This window comes from Ranitomeya imitator, chromosome 1 (genome assembly GCF_032444005.1).
Source record: "Ranitomeya imitator isolate aRanImi1 chromosome 1, aRanImi1.pri, whole genome shotgun sequence".
Classification (NCBI taxonomy): Eukaryota; Metazoa; Chordata; class Amphibia; order Anura; family Dendrobatidae; genus Ranitomeya; species Ranitomeya imitator.
This window is the reverse complement of record NC_091282.1, coordinates 152,818,265-152,833,451: the sequence shown is the minus strand read 5'-3', so window position 1 is coordinate 152,833,451 and position 15,187 is coordinate 152,818,265.

Sequence of the window (15,187 nt, the reverse complement as noted above, 5' to 3'; positions counted from 1 at the left end):
CTCGTTCCCCAATGTTTGATCTGTTGCACCTGGTCCAGAAATGGCTGCAGCCAGAGTCATCTACACCTGCACAGATGGTAGAACGGGTGATGATGGATCGGTTTGTCCATTCCCTCCCAAGCCCTATACAGTCTTGGGTTGCCCAGGGTGATCCCCAGAATGCCGACGAGCTGATCGGACTGGTTGAGAGATACCAAGGGTTGGAAGGCTCCTTCGGGAGGCAGCCTATGCCGTACTGGGGGTCCCAGAAGGGAGCTGAGTCCCAAAAAAGGGGTGGTGCGTCCAAGGTCACAAAGGTGGGGGAGGTGGTGCCCAAGGTCCCTACGGGTGATATTATTTGTTGGAGGTGCCACGGGCCGGGACATATAGCTGCCCGTTGTTCCCAGACCACTGAGCAGATGGACTGCAGCATGGGACGCCGTTGTTCATACTATGCGTATCCAGCCTGTAGTGTGAACTCTCCATCCAACGAGGGACCTCAAGCGTGTCCCGTAAAGGTGAACAGTCGAGCAGTAACGGCACTGTTAGACTCGGGGAGCCTAGTGACCCTGGTGAGGGCCATTTTTCCTCTCCACCTGCTCCCAGGAAAGAAGGTCGGAGTGCGATGCATACATGGTGATGCAAAGGACTACCCTATGGCCAGGGTGGACATTGAAACGGCATGTGGCACTGAGTCCCACATAGTCGGCGTCGTTCAGGACTTGTTGCACCCTATAATTATTGGCCGGGATTTCTGTTTGTTTTGGGATTTGTGGGGGAAAGGTTCTGGGCTGCCTAGCAAGAGTAGGGAACCAATGAACCCTGGAAAGGTGTCGCCACACCCAGAGTCAGACAGGTTTCCTTTTTGTGTCCTGGTTGGAGATGAGGAGGAAGTGTCCCCTGCATCTGACATTCTGGAGTTAGAGGTATCCGGTGAAAATTTTGGGACTGCCCAACATAGGGACCACACTCTGAGGGAAGCCTTTAATAATGTCACAGTTATTGACGGGGTGGTACAGGAGACGGGGGCAGACACAAGATTTCCCCATTTTCTGATGAGTGGGGAGTTGTTGTACCGAGTCACGAAAATAAGGGAGGAGTTGGTAGAGCAGTTGGTAGTGCCGGGTCCGTATAGACGGAAGGTGTTGGACATGGCCCATTCACACATCTTGGGTGGACACCTAGGGGTGGAAAAAATGCAGGAACGGGTTGTGCAGAGGTTCTATTGGCCTGGGTGTCACCGGGAAATAGTGAACTACTGCAGGTCCTGCCCTACATGTCAGCTAACTGCTCCCACTCCTCATTTCCGGAACCCCCTTGTGCCACTGCCCATTATTGAGGTACCGTTCGAGAGAATTGCCATGGACTTGGTCGGTCCCTTAGTTAAATCAGCTCGGGGCCATCAGTATATATTAGTCATCCTGGACTATGCCACACGCTATCCTGAGGCAATTCCCTTGAGAAATTCTTCCTCAAAGAGCATAGCCCGCGAGTTGGTCCATGTCTTTTCCCGGACAGGTCTGCCGAAGGAGATCCTGACTGACCAGGGTACACCTTTCATGAGCAAGGTGATGAGGGAGTTATGCAAAGCCCTGAAAATCTCCCAGTTGAGGACCTCGGTGTACCATCCCCAGTCAGATGGCCTTGTTGAGAGATTTAACAAGACTCTGAAGAGCATGCTGAGAAAAGCTATTGAGAAAGACGGTAGAGACTGGGATTGTCTCTTACCCTATCTGATGTTTTTCATTCGTGAAGTTCCACAGGCCTCCACAGGGTTCTCACCATTTGAGCTTCTATATGGCCGACATCCGCGAGGACTCCTGGATATAGCCAAGGAAACCTGGGAAGCCGAAGTCACGCCCCACAGAAGCGTCATTGAGCATGTGGCCCTGATGCAGCAGAGGATTGCAAAGGTGATGCCTATCGTGAAAGAGCACCTCCTCCAGGCACAGGAAGCTCAGGCCAGGGTCTACAACCGGTCTGCAAGAGTGAGGCAGTTCAATCCGGGAGACCGAGTTCTTGTGTTGGTTCCGACGGTGGAAAGTAAGTTCTTGGCCAAATGGCAAGGGCCATATGAGGTCATCGAGAAACTTGGTGAAGTAAACTATAAAATTCACCAACCAGGAAGACGGAAACCATTCCAGGTATACCATGTCAACCTTATCAAGCCGTGGCAAGATAGAGAGCCGACAGTAACTCCATCGTTGTTAAGCAACCCAGAAGATGAGGTTGGAGCGGTTACTATAGCGGAGATGCTATCGGAGTCCCAGAAACAGCAATGCCGGGAGTTACTCCAGAAAAACAGGGACCTGTTTTCCGAGTTGCCTGGGTACACGAAGGTCATAGAGCATGAGGTCCTGACAGAGCCCCATGTGCGCATGAACGTGAAGCCCTATAGAATTCCTGAGGCCCGTCGAGAAATAGTCTCCAAGGAAGTGGAGCGTATGTTGAAGCTTGGAGTCATTGAGGAATCCAAGAGCGGTTGGTCGAGCCCAATTGTCCTGGTCCCAAAACCTGATGGGGAGTGGAGATTTTGCAACGACTATCGGAAGTTGAATGAGGTCTCCAAGTTTGACGCATATCCCATGCCCCGCGTTGATGAGCTCATCGAAAGGCTTGGGCCCGCCAGGTACATAACCACCTTGGATTTGACGAAGGGGTATTGGCAGATCCCCATGGCACAGGAAGCCAAGGAGAAGACGGCGTTTTCTACACCAGATGGATGCTTCCAGTATGTCCGGATGCCATTTGGCCTACAGGGAGCTCCGGCCACTTTCCAAAGGGCTATGGATAGAGTCCTTGCACCCCACAAGGCATACGCTGCTGCGTACCTAGATGATATCGTCATCTTTAGCCCGGACTGGGAGAGTCATCTGGAGAAAGTCCAAGCGGTGTTTGATGCTATAAGAGAGGCCGGATTTACAATAAACCCGAAGAAGTGTGCATTGGGTAAAGAAGAGGCTAAGTACCTTGGATACATAGTGGGTCATGGAGAAATAAAACCCCAAATCAGTAAAGTGGAGGCAATTCAAACATGGCCAAAACCAGTTTCCAAGAAGCAAGTTAAAGCCTTCCTGGGAATCGTGGGATATTACAGGAGGTTCATCCCAAACTTCGCCACAATGGCGGCGCCTCTGACTGACCTGCTAAAAGGGACAAAATCAGTAATGGTTAAGTGGTCCGAAGAAACAGATTCAGCCTTCCAAGAAATGAAAGAGGCTTTATGTAAGCAACCCGTTCTGATGGCCCCAAACTTCAAGAAAGAGTTTATTCTTCAGACAGATGCCTCAGATGTTGGGGTGGGAGCAGTCCTTTCCCAAGAACTACATGGAGAGGAGCATCCTGTTCTCTATCTGAGTAGGAAGCTGTCCTCGTCTGAAAAGAACTACTCAGTCGTTGAAAAGGAGTGCTTGGCCATAAAATGGGCAGTCGACACATTACGGTACTATTTGCTGGGACGTAAATTTAGACTGATATCCGACCATGCCCCACTTAGATGGATGAGGGAAACGAAGGCTAGAAATGCTAGGGTCACCCGTTGGTTCTTAGCCCTGCAGGACTTCTGTTTCCATGTGGAACATAGGGCTGGAAAGCTGCACGGTAATGCTGATGCCCTGTCAAGAATCCCTTGTCTATTGGGGGAAAGTGCCAAGCCCCACGGCTTTAGGCAGAGGGGGGAGGTATGTAGCGTGGCTAAAGGATGTCTAATCGATGGGAGATACAGTGGGGCAAAAAAGTATTTAGTCAGTCAGCAATAGTGCAAGTTCCACCACTTAAAAAGATGAGAGGCGTCTGTAATTTACATCATAGGTAGACCTCAACTATGGGAGACAAACTGAGAAAAAAAAATCCAGAAAATCACATTGTCTGTTTTTTTATCATTTTTTTTGCATATTATGGTGGAAAATAAGTATTTGGTCAGAAACAAACAATCAAGATTTCTGGCTCTCACAGACCTGTAACTTCTTCTTTAAGAGTCTCCTCTTTCCTCCACTCATTACCTGTAGTAATGGCACCTGTTTAAACTTGTTATCAGTATAAAAAGACACCTGTGCACACCCTCAAACAGTCTGACTCCAAACTCCACTATGGTGAAGACCAAAGAGCTGTCAAAGGACACCAGAAACAAAATTGTAGCCCTGCACCAGGCTGGGAAGACTGAATCTGCAATAGCCAACCAGCTTGGAGTGAAGAAATCAACAGTGGGAGCAATAATTAGAAAATGGAAGACATACAAGACCACTGATAATCTCCCTCGATCTGGGGCTCCACGCAAAATCCCACCCCGTGGGGTCAGAATGATCACAAGAACGGTGAACAAAAATCCCAGAACCACGCGGGGGGACCTAGTGAATAAACTGCAGAGAGCTGGGACCAATGTAACAAGGCCTACCATAAGTAACACACTACGCCACCATGGACTCAGATCCTGCACTGCCAGACGTGTCCCACTGCTTAAGCCAGTACATGTCCGGGCCCGTCTGAAGTTTGCTAGAGAGCATTTGGATGATCCAGAGGAGTTTTGGGAGAATGTCCTATGGTCTGATGAAACCAAACTGGAACTGTTTGGTAGAAACACAACTTGTCGTGTTTGGAGGAAAAAGAATACTGAGTTGCATCCATCAAACACCATACCTACTGTAAAGCATGGTGGTGGAAACCTCATGCTTTGGGGCTGTTTCTCTGCAAAGGGGCCAGGACGACTGATCCGGGTACATGAAAGAATGAATGGGGCCATGTATCGTGAGATTTTGAGTGCAAACCTCCTTCCATCAGCAAGGGCATTGAAGATGAAACGTGGCTGGGTCTTTCAACATGACAATGATCCAAAGCACACCGCCAGGGCAACGAAGGAGTGGCTTCGTAAGAAGCATTTCAAGGTCCTGGAGTGGCCTAGCCAGTCTCCAGATCTCAACCCTATAGAAAACCTTTGGAGGGAGTTGAAAGTCCGTGTTGCCAAGCGAAAAGCCAAAAACATCACTGCTCTAGAGGAGATCTGCATGGAGGAATGGGCCAACATACCAACAACAGTGTGTGGCAACCTTGTGAAGACTTACAGAAAACGTTTGACCTCTGTCATTGCCAACAAAGGATATATTACAAAGTATTGAGATGAAATTTTGTTTCTGACCAAATACTTATTTTCCACCATAATATGCAAATAAAATGTTAAAAAAACAGACAATGTGATTTTCTGGATTTTTTTTTCTCAGTTTGTCTCCCATAGTTGAGGTCTACCTATGATGTAAATTACAGACGCCTCTCATCTTTTTAAGTGGTGGAACTTGCACTATTGCTGACTGACTAAATACTTTTTTGCCCCACTGTATGTGTCTTATAGATGGCTTGCTGCTGTGATGTAACCATAGCTACCTATATGTGTTTCAGGGCCTGTGGTGATGTCACGACCACATGTCTGGTCATGTGATGGGTTCTGGGTGTGGTTAGACATATAAAAGAAAGCCTAATGCTTAACACAGATAGATATGTGAGGAGGTGAAACCCTCCTGTGTGTGTCAAGGCTCCAGGACTGAGCCGGAAGGACTGGACATTTGTTTTCTTTTCCTGAGCCAAAGGCTATTTGTTTTCTGTTATTTCGGCACGTGGTTTATGATGCAATAAACCCTATGAACTTTTCAAGAAACGTGCCTCCTGAGTCTCAGACGTCGCACCCGAGTGAGTGAAATCCCTACAATATATATATATATACCGTATTTTTCGCTTTGTAAGATGCTCCGGATTATAAGACGCACCCCAAATTTTGAGGAGAAAAATAGGGAAAAACTTTTTTTAATAAATTGGTGGTGCGTCTTATAATCCATGCGTCTTATTACTTACCAGGGGTTGTGGCTGCGGTGGACCAGGGTCCCAGGGTCGTTGCTGGAGGCAGGAGTGGAGCATTGCTGCAGGCTGGGATGAGGGGGTCTGCAGGGGGGCTCCGGTGCTGCAGGAGGCTCCTGTGCTGCAGGCTGGGATGAGGGGGTCAGCAGGGGGCTCCGGTGCTGCAGGCTGGGATGAGGGGGTCTGCAGGGGGGCTCTGGTGCTGCGGGGGCTCTGGCGATATTTTGTGAAAAACCAGAGCCCCCCAGAACTTCGTCCATGCGTTCCTGTATGACTGACTCCGGGAAAATGGCCACCGGAATCTCGAGAGATGAGGATGGAACAGCTTAAATGCAAATGACCCACAGAGGAGTGATGGACTCCCCAGTCTTGAAGAAACAAGAGAACAATTATAGAACCAAAAACACATGGGCTACTTGTTGTGTTTTTACATGATCGGGGGTCAGCGATGCGTTGGAATGACAACCAGAGGTCTACTGAATACCTCTATGGTTGTTGATGCCAGATTGCTGTGAGCGCAACCCTGTGGTTGATGCTCATAGAAATGCAGCAATTCTGCTACATAGGAATGATCTGAGCATTGCTCCTATGTAGCAAAGCTGATCAGGCTATGCCACCTTCTCGCCTCCCAAGCATGGCAAAAGTTAAAAAAAATGTTTCAAAAAATAGGAGAGTAAAATAAAAAATATATTAAAGTTTAAATCACCCCCCTTTCGCCCCATTCAAAAAAAATTCAAACCTACACATATTTGGTATCACCGTGTTCAGAATCTCCAGATCTATCAATAAAAAAAGAAATATTCTGATCGCTATATGGCGTAGCGAGAAAAAAACTTCAAACACCAGAATTATGATTTTTTTGGTCGCCGCGACATTGCTTTTTAAATGCAATAACGGGCGATCAAAAGAATGTATCTGCACACATGGTATCATTAAAAATGTCAGCTTTTCACTCAAAAAATAAACCCTCACCCAACCCCAGGTCATAAAAAATGGAGACGCTACGGGTATCGGAAAATTGCGCAATTTTCTTTTTTTTTCGTTTTTTTTTAGCAAAGTTTGGAATTGTTTTTACCATTTAGATAAAAAATAACGTAGACATGTTTGGGGTCTGTGAACTTGGAATGACCTGGAGAATGATAATGGCAGGTCAGTTTTAGCATTTATTGAACCTAGCAAAAATCCCAAACAAAAAACAAGTGTGGGATTGCACTTTTCATAAGAAAATAAATTTAAAGGGGTTCTCCCATGAACAAAGCACATTTTAATTAATAGCTCTTAAAATAAAATATTGGAATAACATATGTAAGAGCAGTAAAACATATGGCCCTATAGCCTAATTTAAATATGAAATAACAAATGATAAAAAAGTTCAAAACATTGTTACCCTTTTGCTCTTCGTTGTAGACCTTCATAGAAATGAGTGAACCTTTCAAAGTTTGGTTCAGTTCGGTTTGGCAAATGTCCCAAACCCCATTGAATTCAGTGGAAGGCAAAATCAGAGTCCAAACATTTCCCAAAATTATTGGAGATCCATGACTTGTTCATCTTGATGAAAGTTAGGTGGTCTACACTTTCAGAAGACAGCTGGATGTGCTTATATGTCAGGAAATCACCAGCACGGGTCATCTAAAACATGTGCGAAACGACTCAAAGATATTGCTTATGCTGCTTACACTGCTGCTGCTAATGTTTTTGCGTTGATGACTACAAGTTCCTGGGGTTGGAAATCTGTAACTGAGATGCACAATTTTTTCCTTACTGCTGTCTTGGAGAAAACCAATCTTAAGATTGTCTTCATGTGTGTTTTTGATACTCCAGCATACTTGCATCCCTTTCCGGGAGGGAAGAGCATCTGGCCAAATTTAGTATTGGACTGTGGATGCAACTGAGTGGCAACCCAGTAGTCAGCACTTTTTCTAATCCTAACAATATGACCAACAATTATGTTGCAGATAGTGTAGCAGGAAGGCGCTAATGTGTTGGGCGCTTCCATGAGGTCCAAGACCATGATGTGTTGGTAGCACAGTAGCACTCAAGCTTGCTTCCTTCATCCCCTCCCACCAACCAGGGACAACAGAGAGGGGATCATTATCCTCTTCATATCCTGACTGTTACAAACCCATTCCCTCTTCCTCCTCATTCTCCTCCATTTATTCCCTAGCTCCTCACTAACAGTTTGTCTGGTACTTTGAGCCATCCTCGATTGCTGTAATCCATTCTTCCATGGCACCTGCCTGCGCAACGACAGTCCAGAACTTAGAGATATTGTTATCCCTTCCACATCCTCCTCTGCTTTCAACTCTTCCTTTGGAACCAGCACCTCCTCCTGCAGACTATTCAAAGTGTGCTCCAGCATGTAGATGACCAGAATATTGATGCTGATGATGGCATCATCAGTGCTAACCATCTTAGTAGCCTTTTTTAAATTGTGCAGAAGGGTGCAGAGGTCCTTCGTCTGTGCCCACTCTGTACCATGTCTGTACAACATTGGCCCAGTCTATGCACAAGGACAAACTGCACCAGGGCTCATCGCTGCTGCCACAGTCATTGTAACATGTGCAGAGTGGAAATTTACTGTGTCGGCACATCACATATCAAACAGTTAACCAACAGGACAAAAGACCACTGTAGCGATGCAAGTCGATTTCTTGTGGTGTGACAACGGCAGAAGTGAGCACACAGCGACCATACTTTCTACAATAGTGCATCCAGGCTGGGATAGTGGTGGAGTAATTGCTGTACCACCAGCTTGAGGATGTTAGCCTGGCAAGGCATGTGTGAGGATGCCCCAGCATAAGGCCCCCACCAGGTTTGACCGTTATTGCACATGGCCTTCACTGGCTCCAGATTCAGTAGAGTCAGCCATTACTCAAACTCATCCTGGATAGCTGTCCACAATTCTTGAGCTGTATGACTTTGATCTCCAAGGCACATTAATTTAAACACTGCCTGCTTCCATACCTACAGTAGCTATGGCCGTTGGCCTTCGATATCCTGGGAGGGACAGCTGAATGTAGTGGCAGTCATTTGTTTTTCCTCTGTCAGTTGTCTTATCTCCAACTCTATCACTGATGGACTTACTAAAACCAGGAAATATCCTTATTATACTTACTTCCACCCCTCCCAACTGGGAAAATCCCTAAAGCCTTAACAGTTTCTATTCTAAACCTGTCTATTCCTTGAACTTATAGTGCCCACCACTGCACTATACCCAATCCTATCCTAAACTACAAACCCTATGCTATACCTACAGTTAAGTCCATACAGTTAGGGCCAGAAATATTTGGACAGTGACACAAGTTTTGTTATTTTAGCTGTTTACAAAAACATGTTCAGAAATACAATTATATATATAATATGGGCTGAAAGTGCACACTCCCAGCTGCAATATGATAGTTTCCACATCCAAATCGGAGAAAGGGTTTAGGAATCATAGCTCTGTAATGCATAGCGTCCTCTTTTTCAAGGGACCAAAAGTAATTGGACAATGGACTCTAAGGGCTGCAATTAACTCTGAAGGCGTCTCCCTCGTTAACCTGTAATCAATGAAGTAGTTAAAAGGTCAGGGGTGGATTCCAGGTGTGTGGTTTTGCATTTAGAAGCTGTTGCTGTGAGCAGACAACATGCGGTCAAAGGAACTCTCAATTGAGGTGAAGCAGAACATCCTGAGGCTGAAAAAAAAGAAAAAATCCATCAGAGAGAGTAGCAAAATCAACAGTTGGGTACATTCTGAGAAAAAAGGAATTGACTGGTGAGCTTGGGAACTCAAAAAGGCCTGGGCGTCCACGGATGACAACAGTGGTGGATGATCGCCGCATACTTAATTTGGTGAAGAAGAACCCGTTCACAACATCAACTGAAGTCCAGAACACTCTCAGTGAAGTAGGTGTATCTGTCTCTAAGTCAACAGTAAAGAGAAGACTCCATGACAGTAAATACAAAGGGTTCACATCTAGATGCAAACCATTCATCAATACCAAAAATAGACAGGCCAGAGTTAAATTTGCAGAAAAACACCTCAAGAAGCCAGCTCAGTTCTGGAAAAGTATTCTATGGACAGATGAGACAAAGAACAACCTGTACCAGAATGATGGGAAGAAAAAAGTTTGGAGAAGAAAGGGAACGGCACATGATCCAAGGCACACCACATCCTCTGTAAAGCATGGTGGAGGCAATGTGATGGCATGGGCATGCATGGCTTTCAATGGCACTGGGTCACCTGTGTTTATTGATGACATAAGAGCAGACAAGAGTAGCCGGATGAATTCTGAAGTGTACCGGGATATACTTTCAGCCCAGATTCAGCCAAATGCTGCAAAGTTGATTGGACGGCGCTTTATAGTACAGATGGACAATGACCCCAAGCATACAGCCAAAGCTACCCAGGAGTTCATGAGTGCCAAAAAGTGGCACATTCTGCAATGGCCAAGTCAATCTCCAGATCTAAACTCAATTGAGCATTCATTTCACTTGCTCAAATCCAGACTTAAGACGGAAAGACCCACAAACAAGCAAGACCTGAAGGCTGCGGCTGTAAAGGCCTGGCAAAGCATTAAGAAGGAGGAAACCCAGCGTTTGGTGATGTCCATGGGTTCCAGACTTAAGGCAGTGATTGCCTCCAAAGGATTTGCAACAAAATATTGAAAATAAAAATATTTTGTTTGGGTTATGTTTATTTGTCCAATTACTTTTGACCTCCTAAAATGTGGAGTGTTTGTAAAGAAATGTGTACAATTCCTACATTTTCTATCAGATATTTTTGTTCAACCCTTCAAATTAAACGTTACAATCTGCACTTGAATTCTGTTGTAGAGGTTTCATTTCAAATCCAATGTGGTGGCATGCAGAGCCCAACTCGCGAAAATTGTGTCACTGTCCAAATATTTCTGGCCCTAACTGTATATATTTGGACAGAGACAACATTTTTCTAATTTTGGTTATAGACATTACCACAATGAATTTTAAACAAAACAATTCAGATGCAGTTGAAGTTCAGACTTTCAGCTTTCATTTGAGGGTATCCACATTAAAATTGGATGAAGGGTTTAGGAGTTTCAGCTCCTTAACATGTGCCACCCTGTTTTTAAAGGGACCAAAAGTAATTGGACAGGTTCAATCATTTTAAATAAAATGTTCATTTTTAGTACTTGGTTGAAAACCCTTTGTTGGCAATGACTGCCTGAAGTCTTGAACTCATGGACATCACCAGACGCTGTGTTTCCTCCTTTTTGATGCTCTGCCAGGCCTTCACTGCGGTGGTTTTCAGTTGCTGTTTGTTTGTGGGCCTTTCTGTCTGAAGTTTAGTCTTTAACAAGTGAAATTCATGCTCAATTGGGTTGAGATCAGGTGACTGACTTGGCCATTCAAGAATATTCCACTTATTTGCTTTAATAATCTCCTGGGTTGCTTTGGCTTTATGTTTTGGGTCATTGTCCATCTGTAGTATGAAACGGCGACCAATCAGTTTGGCTACATTTGGCTGGATCTGAGCACACAGTATGTCTCTGAATACCTTAGAATTCATTCGGCTGCTTCTGTCCTGTGTCACATCATCAATAAACACTAGTGACCCAGTGCCACTGGCAGCCATGCATGCCCAAGCCATCACACTGCCTCCGCCGTGTTTTACAGATGATGTGGTATGCTTTGGATCATGAGCTGTACCACGCCTTCGCCATACTTTTCTCTTTCCATCATTCTGGTAGAGGTTGATCTTGGTTTCATCTGTCCAAAGAATGTTCTTCCAGAACTGTGCTGGCTTTTTAAGATGTTTTTTAGCAAAATCCAGTCTAGCCTTTTTATTCTTGAAGCTTATGAGTAGCTTGCACTGTGCAGTGAACCCTCTGTATTTACTTTCATGCAGTCTTCTCTTTATGATAGATTTGGATATTGATACGCCTACCTCCTGGAGAGTGTTGTTCACTTGGTTGGCTGTTGTGAAGGGGTTTCTCTTCACCATGGAGTTTATTCTGCGATCATCCACCACTGTTGTCTTCCGTGGGCGCCCAGGTCTTTTTGCATTGATGTGTTCACCAGTGCTTTCTTTCTTTCTCAGGATGTACCAAACTGTAGATTTTGCCACTCCTAATATTGTAGCAATTTCTCAGATGGGCTTTTTCTGTTTTCGCAGCTTAAGGATGGCTTGTTTCACCTGCATGGAGAGCTCCCTTGACCGCATGTTTACTTCACAGCAAAACCTTCCAAATGCAAGCACCACACCTCAAATCAACTCCAGGCCTTTTATCTGCTTAATTGAGAATGACATAACGAAGGGATTGCCCACACATGTCCATGAAATAGCATTGGAGTCAATTGTCCAATTACTTTTGGTCCCTTTAAAAACAGGGTGGCACATGTTAAGGAGCTGAAACTCCTAAACCCTTCATCCAATTTTAATGTGGATACCCTCAAATGAAAGCTGAAAGTCTGAACTTCAACGCATCTGAATTATTTTGTTTAAAATTCATAGTGGTAATTAGGGTTGAGCGACCTTGACCTTTTTAGAGTCGAGCCGTGTTTCGCGAAACCCGACTATCTTAGAAGTCGAGTCGAGTGGAATCGGCCGATTATCGCGAAAAGTCGGGTAGCGCCCGAAACACGAAACCCAATGCAAGTCAATGGGGGAGCATAGTCGGCAGTGAGTGGAGGCCAGGAAAACACCTACACTGCCCATTTTAATGGCAAAAACATCCATTCTTGTTAAAGAAGCTTGTCAATCGTAATTTACCTTATAATAATTGGAAGGCATTTGAAATTGGGGGTCATTTGGCTAAAGTTGTGGGGGGTAGGGCTGGTTCAAGTAATTAGTGGGCCCAGTAAATCTGGACCACGTCACGACAGTGGAGCAGGGAGAGGTAAGTATTTAAACTTTGCAAGTGCTGTGATCCTGAGCAAGCAGGGGGGGCCCACTCGTTGGCATTGGCACTGGCACAGGGCCCCTCAAAGTACAGCGGTGTGTTTGCACGGCGGGGGCGCCTCCCACCGGCAGCAACACTTTTGCGTACTATGAGAGGCCCTGTGCCAGTGACGTCGCCAACTAGTATTCCTCCCCCCACCTGATGAAGGAACCTGCACTTTCATCTGCACCTTCCTCTTTGTCCCCGTGTAAGGTGGTATGGTATGCGGGAAGAGGAACCTGACTTTCAGCAGGGTCACAATCTTGCTGTGTAGCGTGCACGGGGAATTTTGCGTTATGGGTCAATGTACCAGCAGACTCATCTATCACTGGCTGGGCAATGGGCAGGATGAGGAGGAAACACAGATATAGGCCCAAAGAATAAAGTGGGCTAAATGCAGTTCAAAATTGGTAACACAGGACTAACCAGGGGGCATTGCAGTGGAGGACAACTGGAATGAGAGGCTTACACAGAGAGTAGGCCCAAATCAGTAAGTAGTCGACATGCAGTTCAAAATTGGCAACCGTAGTAAACAGGCGGCCCAGCTTTGTTCAGTTGAGGAGAACAGCAAGGAGTGGCAGACACCGATAGTAGGCCCCAACCCAACTAGTAGGCCAAATGCAGTCTAACATTAACAACTACTTAACAAGAGCCTGAAAATGGAATTTCAGGACAGGAAACCAGGAGAACAGCAAGGAGTGGCAGACACCGATAGTAGGCCCCAAACCAACTAGTACGCCAAATGCAGTTGTTCCATTTAACTACAATTTAATGAGAGCCTGAAGATAGAAGTTCAGGAAAGGCAACCTGGAGAACACCTTGGAGTGGAACACACCATCTCTCTACACCCCATACCCAATTTGTAGGCCTAATGCAGTGTAGTTTTCAACAACTACTAAACGAGAGTCGGAAGATCGAAGCAATGTGGACGAAACCTGGGGAACACCTTGGAGTGTAACACACCGTCTCTCTACACCCCATACCCAATTTGTAGGCCTAATGCAGTGTAGTTTTCAACAACTACTAAACGAGAGTCGGAAGATCGAAGCAATGTGGACGAAACCTGGGGAACACCTTGGAGTGTAACACACCATCTCTCTACACCCCATACCCAATTTGTAGGCCTAATGCAGCGTAGTTTCCAACAACTACTAAACGAGAGCATGAAGATTGAAGCTCAGGAAAGGCAACCTGGAGAACACCTTGGAGTGGAACACACCATCTCTCTACACCCCATACCCAATTTGTAGGCCTAATGCAGCGTAGTTTCCAACAACTACTAAACGAGAGCATGAAGATTGAAGCAATGGAGAGGAAACCTGGGGAACACCTTGGGGAGGCAGACACCGTTAGTAGGCCCTACCAAAGTTGTACACCCAATGCAGTTTTAAAATTCCTAGAGGCTGAAAACAAGACTATTGACGCTCAGCTTTTTTCAAAGGAACACAGCTGAATTGAGTGGCGCAGACAGACACAGGTAGTAGGACTCAAACCAAAAATGTGGCTCACTGCAGCAGAAAAAAGTTACAGGGGTACACAAGCTGCAGTGCTCTGGGCAGTGGAGGACAATTTCAATAGTGAACCGCAGACAGACTTTGTACGCCTACTATTAAAAAAAGGATGCTCTATGCAGTTATAAATAGGTTCCAGGGGTACACGGGCAGCAGTGGTGTGGTCAGTGGAGGCCTAGTGGAAGGAGTGACCGCAGACAGGCATCGAAGGCCTAAAATAATAACACATGGCTGTAGGCAATTTTAAATTGGTTCCAGGGGTACACGGGCAGCAGTGGCCTGGTCAGTGTAGTAGTAGTAGAAAGAACGGACCGCAGACAGGCATCGAAGGCCTAAAATAAAAAAATTGGGCTGGCTGTAGGCAATTTTAAATTGGTTCCAGGGGTACACGGGCAGCAGTGGTGTGGTCAGTGGAGGCATATTGTAAGGAGTGACCGCAGACAGGCATCGAAGGCCTAAAATAATAACACATGGCTGTATGCAATTTTAAATTGGTTCCAGGGGTACACGGGCAGCAGTGGTGTGGTCAGTGGAGGCCTAGTGGAAGGAGTGACCGCAGACAGGCATCGAAGGCCTAAAATAAAAATATTGGGCTGGCTGTAGCCAATTTTAAATTGGTTCCAGGGGTACACGGGCAGCAGTGGTGTGGTCAGTGGAGGCATATTGTAAGGAGTGACCGCAGACAGGCATCGAAGGCCTAAAATAATAACACATGGCTGTAGGCAATTTTAAATTGGTTCCAGGGGTACACGGGCAGCAGTGGCCTGGTCAGTGTAGTAGTAGTAGAAAGAACGGACCGCAGACAGGCATCGAAGGCATAAAATAAAAAAATTGGGCTGGCTGTAGGCAATTTTAAATTGGTTCCAGGGGTACACGGGCAGCAGTGGTGTGGTCAGTGGAGGCATAGTGGAAGGAGTGACCGCAGACAGGAATCGAAGGCCTAAAATAATAACACAT